This window comes from Bubalus bubalis, chromosome 13, assembly GCF_019923935.1.
Source record: "Bubalus bubalis isolate 160015118507 breed Murrah chromosome 13, NDDB_SH_1, whole genome shotgun sequence".
NCBI lineage: Eukaryota > Metazoa > Chordata > Mammalia > Artiodactyla > Bovidae > Bubalus > Bubalus bubalis.
This window is the reverse complement of record NC_059169.1, coordinates 64135375-64147504: the sequence shown is the minus strand read 5'-3', so window position 1 is coordinate 64147504 and position 12130 is coordinate 64135375. Positions and strand designations below refer to the sequence as shown.

Genomic DNA, 12130 nt, shown 5'->3' with positions numbered 1-12130 from the left:
CAGATCAGAGATTAGTGTACCCTCTTTAAAGAGAGAACTGTGTGACATTTCCACTTTTCTTGGACTGTGCTTCCACTCCTCAAGTGGAGTGGCAAGTGCCTGCGTGCGTGCTCAGTCGCTTCATTCGTGTCTCTTTGTCGCCCTAAGGACCGTAGCCCTCCAGGCTCCTCTGTCCATGGGATTCTCCAGGCAAGAATACTGGAGTGGGTTGTCATTTCCTCTTCCAGGAAATCTTCGCAACTCAGGAATCAAACCTGTGTCTCTTTATGTCTCCTGCATTGGCAGGCAAGTTCTTGACCACTAGCACCACCTGGGAAGCTGGTGGCAAGTAGAGTAAGCTACTAATTTTTTTTTTTTTTCAGTTAATATATTTTTGGCCGTGCTGAGTCTTCACTGCTGCATGGGCTTTCTCTAGCTGCGGCGAGCGGGGGCTGCTAGAGAACTAGCAATGCAACTAGGGCCGTTCCCTAGTTGTGCCGTGTGGGCTTCTCCTTGCGGTGGCTTCTTTTTGCAGAGGAAGGGCTCCAGGCGGGCACAGGCTCCAGCAGTCGCTGCAGGTGGGCTCAGTAGTTGCAGCTTCTAAACTCTAGAGCACAGGGTCAATAGTTGTGGCCCACAGGTGTAGCTGCTTCGCAGGATGTGGGATCTTCCCCAAACAGGGATCAAACCCATGTCTCTTGCATTGGCAGGTGGATTCTTTACCCCTGAGCCACCAAAAAACCCCCAGAGTAAGCTATTATAAAGATGTGGTAGTCAACAGCAGCTATGTCTCACAGGAGAAACCAGACAGCAATGGGATTGAGGTTGCATTAACTTGTCAAGAGGGCAGAATTGAAAGCCTCCAAGGTCAGCTCTGTTCTCCACACCTCTCTTTCCCAGATACTCAAAGGTTTTAGTATGCTGTTCTTAAGAGATAGCCCCAGATTCCTCAGCAGGATGCCTGGTCCAGAGACCTGCTCTGTCTAACCAGTGCCAGCACCGACAGGAGCAGCTGCTCACCCCCTGTGCACTCCCTGTGGGCCATGCATGGTGCCGAGAGCTGATAGCCCCATCTTACAGATGAAGAAACTGAGGCTTGAGGATATTCAGTAGCTGCCCAAGGTCACACATCTATTAGGTGGCAGAGCCAGTGCACCTAGTCATTCCTGGGTACTTGTTGTTCAGTCTGACTCTTTGTGACCCCATGGACTACAGCATACCAGGCTCCCCTGACCTCCACTGTCTCCCGGAGTTGCTCAAATTCATGTCCACTGAGTTGGGAATGCTATCTAACCATCTCTTGCTCTGCTGCCCCATTCTCCTTTTGTCTTTAATCCTTCTGAGCATCAGGGTCTTTTCCAATGAGTCAGTCCTTTCCATCAGGTGGCCAAAGTATTAGAGCTTCAGCATCAGTCCTTCCATTGAATATTCAGGGTTGATTTCCTTTAAGATTGACTGATTTGATCTCCTTGCAGTCCAAGGAGGTATTAGACGGTCATTTTATAACTAAAAAAAAAAAAAGAAGAAGAAGAAAAAGAGATGTTAATATTAAACAAAGGAAAACAGGATATGTAATGAAAGATGAATCATTTAGATGGCGAGCCTGGATGAAGAACACCCTCCTCCTTCTGAGAGGCTCCTCTGTCCATCACAAGACGTCCATGTGAGCCAGAGTCTGAGAACACACTCAAGGAATACATGCACTTTCCATTCCTTAACTCTTGGGATTTTTCCTGGTTGACCCAGCAAATGAAATTGCTTGCATTTCAAAAGAGAACAGTTTTTTTTTTTCTCCCATTTCTTTAAGCATCAGCGTGTTATTCCAATGTTAGCTTCTAGCCAACTCTGAATTTCAACAATATTATCCACTTTCGCAAAAAAAAAAAAAAAAAAAAGAAGAATGTTAGAACTTCAAACTTGTAGAAAGCAGTTTGAGGATCTTTCTTTATCTGTTATTTTACTCTTATTAGAGTAATTTATTACTTTTCTTATTGACTATATTTTTTTCTAGGGAAAAATCAGACTTTCTTGATTCTTTTTTCTTGAATATTTCTTGAATATATTTTCTTGAATATAATTTCTTTTTGTTGAATATATTTCTTGAATATTTCTTGAATATTTTTCTTTTTTAGAAATTTCTAGCTAGAGGAGCAATTTTAAAATAAATTGCCATTTGCATTAAGTTTCTCATCAAAGAAATGCAGAGGTGATAAAGGGACGATACCTAACATATTCTTAATAGCTGGAGATAAACTAATTGTAGACATATTTTAGAACCATAAATGTATGGGATTGCATGATTTAAAGAACAGGAAAATTCACAACGGTTGACTTACAATGCATGTGGCGTAACGATACTAAGACATGAGGCAAGAAGCCAAGTATGGAATGAAATTGGAAGAGAAACCTCAAATTTAAGTTTTGGCAGGAGGAGGGGGCCTTTGTGTGCCAGATTTTCACTGAGAGCTAATTATATTGATCACATTGTGAATTGCATAGAAAGGAGATTGTTGCTTCTGGTACCTTAGATACACAGGTGACTGAACTTTTTTTTTTTTTTTTAAGTATAAGCATTCCTTTTGATAAAGATTACCTCATCAGAATGTAGTCAACAGAACCTTTAAAGCTATGCTCTTTGAATGGTATCAAGAAGAATGAGGAATTATAAATATTTTTTAGGAAAATAATATTAAAACAGAAAGGATAGGCCATAATCAGTGATGCCAATAAATTGAATGAATTTCCTGGCTTTTATTTTTGTAGTTGTCTGTAATTTCACTTAAAATACACTAGTGTGTCTAACACAAGCTGGTGTGGCTTCAAACAAGGAAGGCCATGGCTGCAGAGATATCCCTTATTTCATTGCTAGAGGGTGCTCTTGTAAAGAAAATCTCATCACACAAGCACTGCTGAGAATCTCGCCCAACCTGGTGATGTCAGCGTCACCATGGAGATCTCATTCCAGTGAGGGGAAGTGGATTCCACAATCCTGCTTTGGAAATGTGTAAATAGCAGATGCTTTTATTGCCTTTGTTTCCTTGCCCTTGCAGAGCAATTCAAACCGGAAGCTCAGACGGGAGGAAGTCCATATTTTCTTCAGTTTTTTTTTTTTTTTTTTTTTTTTTCCCTCCACAAGCTTGGTCCCCTGTGATGAGAGTGCATGATGGCAAGTTAATGGGAAAGATATAATTTCAGATTTCACATAAAGAATGTCAGAAAACTGAATATGTTTTCCTTGAGTCAAAGAAATAATTCCAACTTGCTTTAATAATTTTATTAGGTAACTTTTCATTGTACACTATAGGATAACTAAGTGGTTTTATCAGCTGTAATTTATAATATGTGAATGCAAGGGTATATGTTTCTATGCATTTGAATAGTCTTGTTTTCCTGAAACTTGGCAGGTAAAAGCCTGCCTTTGAATTCTGACTGACCTAGTTTCCAATTCCTATTGATCTTCTGTTTAATCTGGCTAAGTTTTTCTAAATCTGTAAAGTGTGGATACTGTGTGTGTGGTCGGTTGTTCAGTCGTGTCCAACTCTGTGGTCCCATGGACTGTAGCCCACCAGGCTCCTCTGTCCATGGGATTTCCCAGGCAAGAATACTGGAGTGGGTTGCCACTTCCTACTCCAGGGGCTCTTCCCAACCCAGAGATAGAACCCAAGTCTCTTGTGTCTCCTGCATTAGCAGGTAGGTTCTTTACCACTAGAGCCACCTGGGAAGCCCGGAGGAATATTAATACCATCTAAACTGTTAGCTGCTCAGTCGTGTCCGACTCTTTGCAGCCTCATGAACTGTAGCCTGCCAGGCTCCTCTGTTCAGGGGATTTCCCAAGCAAGAATACTGGAGTGGGTTGCCATTTCTTTCTCCAAATAGCATCTAACTATTGTCTCATAGTCTGTCTCCATAGCCGAGGGGCTTAAATGTAATAATGTATATTGAATATTAAGTGTAATAATATATATAGAAAGGTTCTTATTGCTCTGTCACACACACACACACACATCTTTTATTATATCTTCATCACATAACTACTATGGTAAAACATAGAACCATTAGAGAAACTGATAAGAGAATTTAGGTAACTGGTCCAAGTCTATAGTCAAGTCAAAGTCACTCAGTCATGTCCGACTCTTGTGACCTGCATGGTCACTCTTGTGACTCATGGACTGCAGCCCACAAGGTTCCTCTGTCCATGGGATTCTCCAGGCAAGGAATACTGGAGTGGGTTGCCATTTCCTTCTATCTGTGCCCAGAATCTACGTATCATGACCTTCATTCAAAGGCTTTTTCCAGCATCCCTGGCAATTATAATCATCCATCTTTTTTGAGATATGGATATGGTATTATGCTAATCATCCCCAGGGATAAATTCAGATGCAATAAAGTGTTTTTATTTGGGATTGGATTTTCCATCTGATGTGAAGAGCTGACTCATGGGGTCAGACTCTGATGCTGGGAAAGATTGAGGGCAGGAGGAGAAGGGGGCAACAGAGGATGAGATGGTTGGATGGCATCACGGACTCAATGGACATGGTCGATTTTGAGTGAACTCCGGGAGATAGAGAAGGACAGGGAAGCCTGGCGTGCTACAATCCATGGGATCGCAAAGAGTCGGACACAACTTAGCAACCGAACAACATATATTCTTATAATAACCAAAGCATTAGGTAAGAACTGAAAATTGATTGATGGCACCTTGTGCCATAAACTGATTACCTCCTTTGTGAATTGCATACAATATGCATATAATGCCTTTTCTAATATAGGGGTATTTTGACAGAGGATACTTTTCTCAGAGGAATACACATCTCCGGCTCCCACAAAACTAAAATTTGGCTCCAAGAGTCCCTGATTAAGACAGTGGTTCATAGAACTATATATTCATGTGGTCGAAGGTGAACATATTTGCAGGTGACTTTCACAGCATCATTTCAGTGGAAACCTGGGGCATAAACCCAGCTTGTTGTCAGCAACCGCAGCCGGCTTCGTATGAGCTCCCTGATGCTAATTCAAATTGTGCTCCGTGGGACTTCCCTGACAGTCCAGTGGCTAAGACTCCGGGCTCCCAAGATCCCACCTGGCCCAACTAAAAAGATGCCGTGTGCCACAGCTACAGATCCCACCTGTCGCAACGAAGACCTTAAGTAAATATATATTTTAAAAAGTGTGCTTTGCCCCAAAACGATTGACCCATAGGATCCCCTAGACCCAAAGTAAGAAGGGGCACCCATATGCTACCTTTGACCCAAATCTACTTTTACAATAGAAGCCTGTTGTGCCCGGGAGCTATCTGTTGCATTTTAAAAATTTATTTATTTGTTTATATTAGCTATGCATTTGATTTGTGCTTATTTGGAAGGAAAACTGTATTTGGGCTAATAAAAATAGCTAAAATGTATTGAGGGTTTATCCTCTTCTGAGTCGCAGTCAAATTCTTAAAACAACCAAAACAATAAATGGAGGCATGAAGAGATGAAGGTCTGAGGGGTGGAGCTGGGTTAACACAGAACCCTGGGCTTTTACGACCAGGCTGCAGAATTGCACTCAGGGAGGCACCATCTCTGCCCGGAGTGTAGGATCTTTAGAAACAGGGGTTTCCTGACTTGCTCAGGTCAGTGGTCATGGCAGAGCAGGAGCCACACCCCAGCCATCTGCCTCCAGACCTGCGACAAACTGCTGGAAGACGCTGCAGGCTCCTCTCGGCTGAATTTCCAATTCACCGCAGTGTGTTAGGAATTCCTTGGAGTGCCAGTCTGTTCTAAGCGCTAGAAATGAAGAAGTGAAGGCTGAAGGCAGTCCTATCCTCAAGGCCTCGCACAGTGGTGCCCAGAGAACGCTTATGGAGTGATGACTAGGGGTTCAGAGCAGGGGTGAGTCACTTTGGGTTGGAGTGTAGAGAGAAGGTAAGGCTTAGATCTTCAACGGAGGCTTGAGTCGTAGAAGGGATTTGAGTAGTCAAAGAGTTAGTAGAAGGGGATACCTAATGGGAAAAAAAAATTGTTCCAAAGCCACACACACATAAGATAGAAGAAGTCCTTTCCAAGGAGAGTAAGTAAAGCAGATAAATTGGAACATGTTTCCTGTTAGAGCATAGTACTTAAATTAATCCATCCATCTATCCATCCAACCATTCATCTATCCATCCATCCACCCACCCACCTGTCTGTCCATCCATCAATCCATCCATCCATCCATCCCTCCATCCATCCATATCAACACTTATTGAGTATCAGGCAGCATCTCATGGCTGAAGCTACCATGAACTTGAAAACTAGGTTCAGAGCAGATTTCGAGGATTCTGGAATGCCATGCTCAAAGATGAACTTCAGTGTGATGATAAGTCATAGGTGTTGGTATGAGCCATAGAGAGAGAGACTGAAAGTTTACTAAGAAGAAGGAGATTAAGAGAATTAAGTAGGATCAGTGGGAGAGAAAGGAGGTGGGAGTGAGCAAAACCATGGTCCACAGGTAGGAGGCTAAGCTGTGGACTGAGGTGGTGATGGGGGTGCTGAGGAGACGGTGCTGAGGCAGCATCTGTGGCCATGGAGATCACGGAGATAGACAGGCACTGACCGTACCACCTCTTCTGGAGGCAGGAGTGATGGTGAACAGGGACAGGCTGGACTTTCTTAAACATCATCTCTCTGCCTTTGCATCTTTCTTGGACCTAGTCTTGATGGATGCTTCCAATACCTGATACCTGTTGACTAGAGATTTCACAGAAGAGAAGGTCAATGGTCACCATCTCTTTGTAGCAAAGAATGTTGTTGTTGTTGTTTTAATCCATAAATGGAACTTGTTTCTCAAAGCTGGTTACCACGCTGACTTTTGAGAACCTCAGACTTAAGAAGGAATAACATTGCATAGATGTATCAAATCACACAGTATTGGTTTTACATTTCTCTATCTTTTCTAATCCTTTGATGTCAGAAAATACTATAATGCCTAAAGGAAAAATCTCCAAGTATATTGGCCTAGAAAAAAGGGTTATAAATCTTCCTCTGTTATCCTCTATTGTTAGATGGGATAGAATACATTTGTAGCTACCTCCAGCTCAATGATCCAGAGTGAGAGCACAGACAATCAAAGTGCATCAGTTCAGTTCAGTCGCTCAGTCGTGTCTCTTTGTGACCCCATGAATCGCAGCACGCCAGGCCTCCCTGTCCATCACCATCTCCTGGAGTTCACTCAAACTCACATCCATCGAATTGGTGATGCCATCCAGCCATCTCATCCTCTGTCGTCCCCTTTTCCTCCTGCCCCCAACCCTCCCAGCATCAGAGTCTTTTCCAATGAGTCAACTCTTCACATGATGTGGCCAAAGTACTGGAGTTTCAGCTTTAGCATCATTCCTTCCAAAGAAATCCCAGGGCTGATTTCCTTTAGAATGGACTGGTTGGATCTCCTTTCAGTCCAAGGGACTCTCAAGAGACTTCTCCAACACCACAGTTCAAAAGCATCAATTCTTCGGCGCTCAGCTTTCTTCACAGTCCAACTCTCACATCCATACATGACCACTGGAAAAACCATAGCCTTGACTAGATGGACCTTTGTTGGCAAAGTAATGTCTCTGCTTTTGAATATGCTATCTAGGTTGGTCATAACTTTTCTTCCAAGGAGTAAGCGTCTTTTAATTTCATGGCTACAGTCACCATCTGCAGTGATTTTGGAGCCCAGAAAAATAAAGTCTGACACTGATTCCACTGTTTTCCCATCTATTTCCCATGAAGTGATGGGACCAGATGCCATGATCTTCATTTTCTGAATGTTGAGCTTTAAGCCAACTTTTTCACTTTCATCAAGAGGCTTTTGAGTTCCTCTTCACTTTCTGCCATAAGGGTGGTGTCATCTGCATATCTGAGGTTATTGATATTTCTCCCGGCAATCTTGATTCCAGCTTGTGCTTCTTCCAGCCCAGCGTTTCTCATGATGTACTCTGCATAGAAGTTAAATAAGCAGGGTGACAATATACAGCCTTGACATACTCCTTTTCCTATTTGGAACCAGTTTGTTGTTCCATGTCCAGTTCTAACTGTTGCTTCCTGACCTGCATACAGGTTTCTCAAGAGGCAGGTCAGGTGGCCTGGTATTCCCATCTCTTTCAGAATTTTCCACAGTTTATTGTGATCCACACAGTCAAAGGCTTTGGCATAGTCAATAAAGCAGAAATAGATGCTTTTCTGGAACTCTCTTGCTTTTTCCATGATCCAGCGGATGTTGGCAATTTGATCTCTGGTTCCTCTGCCTTTTCTAAAACCAGTTTGAACATCAGGAAGTTCTCGGTTCACATATTGCTGAAACCTGGCTTGGAGAATTTTGAGCATTACTTTACTAGTGTGTGAGATGAGTGCAATTGTGCAGTAGTTTGAGCATTCTCTGGCATTGCCTTTCTTTGGTATTGGAATGAAAACTGACCTTTTCCAGTCCTGTGGCCACTGCTGAGTTTTCCAAATTTGCTGGCATATTGAGTGCAACACTTTCACAGCATCATCTTTCAGGATTTGAAATAGCTCAACTGGAATTCCATCACCTCCACTAGCTTTGTTCATAGTGATGCTTTCTAAGGCCCACTTGACTTCACATTCCAGGATGTCTGGCTCTAGGTGAGTGATCACACCATCATGATTATCTGGGTCGTGAAGATCTTTTTTGTACAGTTCTTCTGTGTATTCTTGCCACCTCTTGTTAATATCTTCTGCTTCTGTTAGGTCCATACCATTTCTGTCCTTTATCGAGCCCATCTTTGCATGAAATGTTCCCTTGGTAGCTCTAGTTTTCTTGAAGAGAGTCTTTCCCATTCTGTTGTTTTCCCCTATTTCTTTGCATTGATCGCTGAGGAAGGCTTTCTTATCTCTTCTTGCTATTCTTTGGAACTCTGCATTCAGATACTTATATCTTTCCTTTTCTCCTTTGCTTTTCGCTTCTCTTCTTTTCACAGCTGTTTGTAAGGCCTCCCCAGACAGCCATTTTGCTTTTTTGCATTTCTTTTCCACGGGGATGGTCTTGATCCCCGTCCCCTGTACATAGATTATCCTAAATCCATCTTTATTGTAACCTTGTGTTTAAGCCTCCTTTGCGATCAACTCTTTTACCAAGGCTTCTAACAGGGAGCAGTTTTCTAAGTTTGAACTTGATCTACTGACCCTACGCACCTTCTCTGGGTGGGAGTTTTGTAAGCAGGGAAATGGATACATGATGCCAGAGCAGAGAGCATAGAAAACATCACAGTTTCTGACAGTTGAACAAATTCTTTGATTTCACTCACTGAAGATTGAGAGGTAAATGGATACGTGTTGCTTGGCATTGAAAGGACTTCTTCCTGCCTTCTTTGTGTGTGTGCTGAGTGATGACAGTTACTTTTCCGTAGCCATCACTGTGTTCCTTTTATGTTCTTGGAGTCCTGGAGTTGGAAACAACATCAAAAGTTCATCATGTTTTCAGTTCCCACTTGGAACAGAATTCTACCTAAACCATCCCGTTTGTATCCTTGTCGCTCTATTCTCTGAGTCTCGCGCTGGGAGGATGGTCATCCGGATATGATGGATGGGAGTTGGCTGGCAACCTGCTCAGAACATGTTATAGTTTTGATAGGTATTTGTTCACTTATCAGTGGCATAAAGTAGCCACCGGTAGATAGAGGTGATCTGGTTGGCCAACTGACATTCTCAAATGCAAATGATGGCAATATGTGGAAAGAAAGGGCATTTTTTTTTCTTTTGGAAAACAGTATTTTTCAACCATTGGAGCTTTGTCATCATAATATTTGGCACAGAGCCTGGCACAGAGTAGGTCCAGCTTAAATGTTTGAATGAATTTAAAATTCTCTTCACTTAACAGCCGTCAGCATAGTACCAAAGGGAACCCATCCAATAAGAGAGCATACCATGCTGATGAGGAGAGTTCCAGAATCAAGTAAGTCTGGGAAAGACTGTATTTTTGTATCTCCTCTTTGGAGTTGCAGTGTGCTTAGCACATTTGGATCTTCCCTTGTGGCTCAGACGGTAAAGCATCTGCCTACAAATGCGGGAGACCTGGGTTCAGTCCCTGGGTCGGGAAGATCTCCTGGAGAAGGAAATGGCAACCCACTCCAGTATTCTTGCCTGGAAAATCCCATGGACGGAGGAACCTGGTTAGGCTACAGTCCATGGGGGTCGCAAAGAGTCGGACACGACTGAGCGACTTTACTCACTCACTCACTAGCACATTAAGGGTCTTGAGAAGATCAGAAAGAAACAAACCCAGGTGGCGCTAGTGGTAACTCACCTGCCAGTGCAGGAGATGTAAGAGACATGGGTTCCATCCTTGGGTCGAGAAGAACCCCTGGAAAAGGGAATGAAAACCCACTTCAGCATTCTTGCCTGGAGAATCCCATGGACAGAGGAGCCTGGCAGGCTACAGTCCATAGGGTCGCAAAGAGTTGAACATGACTGAAGTGACACAGCACGAAATAAAGAAATCTGTTTATATTGGAGAAGTATTTTCCAGATCTCTATGGCCATAGGACCCTCTGGGGCACAAATTCTATTAATCATTCTCACTTTAGGAAGTACTGCTTTTTAGGGTTAATTGTTCACATTTTTGCCTGAATAAGACATGGTTTCCCATTCTTACTCATTTTTATATGCCTGTGTGCTGTATGCTAACACACAGATAGTCGGCACAGTGTGGAACTACGTGAGTAAAATGACAGCGGGCTGGGCAGGGTTGGTTGCGATGACTCCCGCGATGGTCAGGACAGCTGGGGTTGCGGTGCTGGGTGCTGTGTCATGAAGATACAAATGAAGAGAGTCATGGTTGCAATCTGACAGAAAGGAATGGAGCAGAGAGCGGGATCCCAGTTCAGAAGGCCTGTTATTAACCCAAGTAGACGATCAAAGCATCTGAGTGGTGAAGACCTTCCGTTCATCTTCCTGGATGGTTACAGTGTCCCTCTTAAGTCACCTGTGTTTTCAAGCTTTTGGAGACAGGATAAGCACCGACCACCATGAATGTCCCTCACTCACACTTAACGCTTACTATCAAACTGTGAGAGAAGTATCCTCCTGAAGACCTCAGCCGAGTGGTTATTTGTGGGGATTTTGTTGTTGTTATTGTTTAATTTTTATAGGAGCACAGCTGCTTTACAATGCTGTGTTAGTTTCCGCTGTACAGCAAAGTGAATCAGCTATGTGTGTTTGCGTGCATCTCTTTGCGACCCCCGTGGACTGTAGCCCTCCAGGCTCCTCTGTCCATGGAATTTTCCTGGCCAGAATCCTGGAGTGGGCTGCCATTTCCTTCTCCAGAATCAGCTATATGTATGTCTATTCCCCACCCCCCGCCTTTTCAAACTCCCATTCCATTTAGGTCACCACAGAGCACCGAGTAGAGCTCCTTGTGCTATGCAGTAGGTTCTCATTAGTTATCTACTTTATACGTAGTAACAATAGTGTATATATGTCAATCTCAATCTCCTAATTCACCTCCCTTCCCCATTTGGCATCCATATGTTTGTTCTTTACATCTGTATCTCTTTCTGCTTTGCAAATAGGTTCATCCGTACCATTTTTCTAGACTCCACATGTATATGTTAATATATGGTATTTGTTTTTCTCTTTCTGACTTCACTCTGTCCAAGTAGTTATTTGGGAATGAGAGATTATTGGAGAAAAACTATCTGATGCCTCCACAGCATTGCATCTGGGGCTCTGAACGACGCTATCCTTCCCCACCTTACTTCTGTAAGCGCTCAAGCATCTTTGACTTGTCAGGGTCACGTTACGGGAACTGACAAGGAGCAGAACCCCAGAACCCCAGCGGTGCTCTGCGGATGAAGTGCCAGTACGTAAGGGAAGGGGTTCACAGGGAACATAGACCAAAAACATCTCACAATCAGACACAGGAAGGCTTGTCTCTGATCCTCAAATATCCAAGGGAAAATGCGATAAATACATACGAAAGTCTGTTTCACACAGCTCTGAATGGTGCCTTCAAGTGACCACTTTACAATCTGCTCCAAGTGGTAGAAAAAAAATTGAAAATAGATAGAAATCAGAAGCATTTCCGGTGCCTTCTACTGGCATTATACATACTGTGAACAACAACAGCAAAAATATTACACTGCACATCCACATATTGAGAGAGAGAGCAGTAAGCTCGGAATTATTCATCT

The 12130-nt window shown here is 43.1% G+C and overlaps 1 protein-coding gene across 3 annotated transcripts in view; it reads left to right on the top strand.

Moving 5' to 3' along the window:
- DCLK1 (doublecortin like kinase 1) overlaps window positions 1-12130 on the top strand; it is a 348678-nt gene that overhangs the window by 179994 nt on the left and 156554 nt on the right. The gene's annotated exons all lie outside the window — the stretch shown is intronic.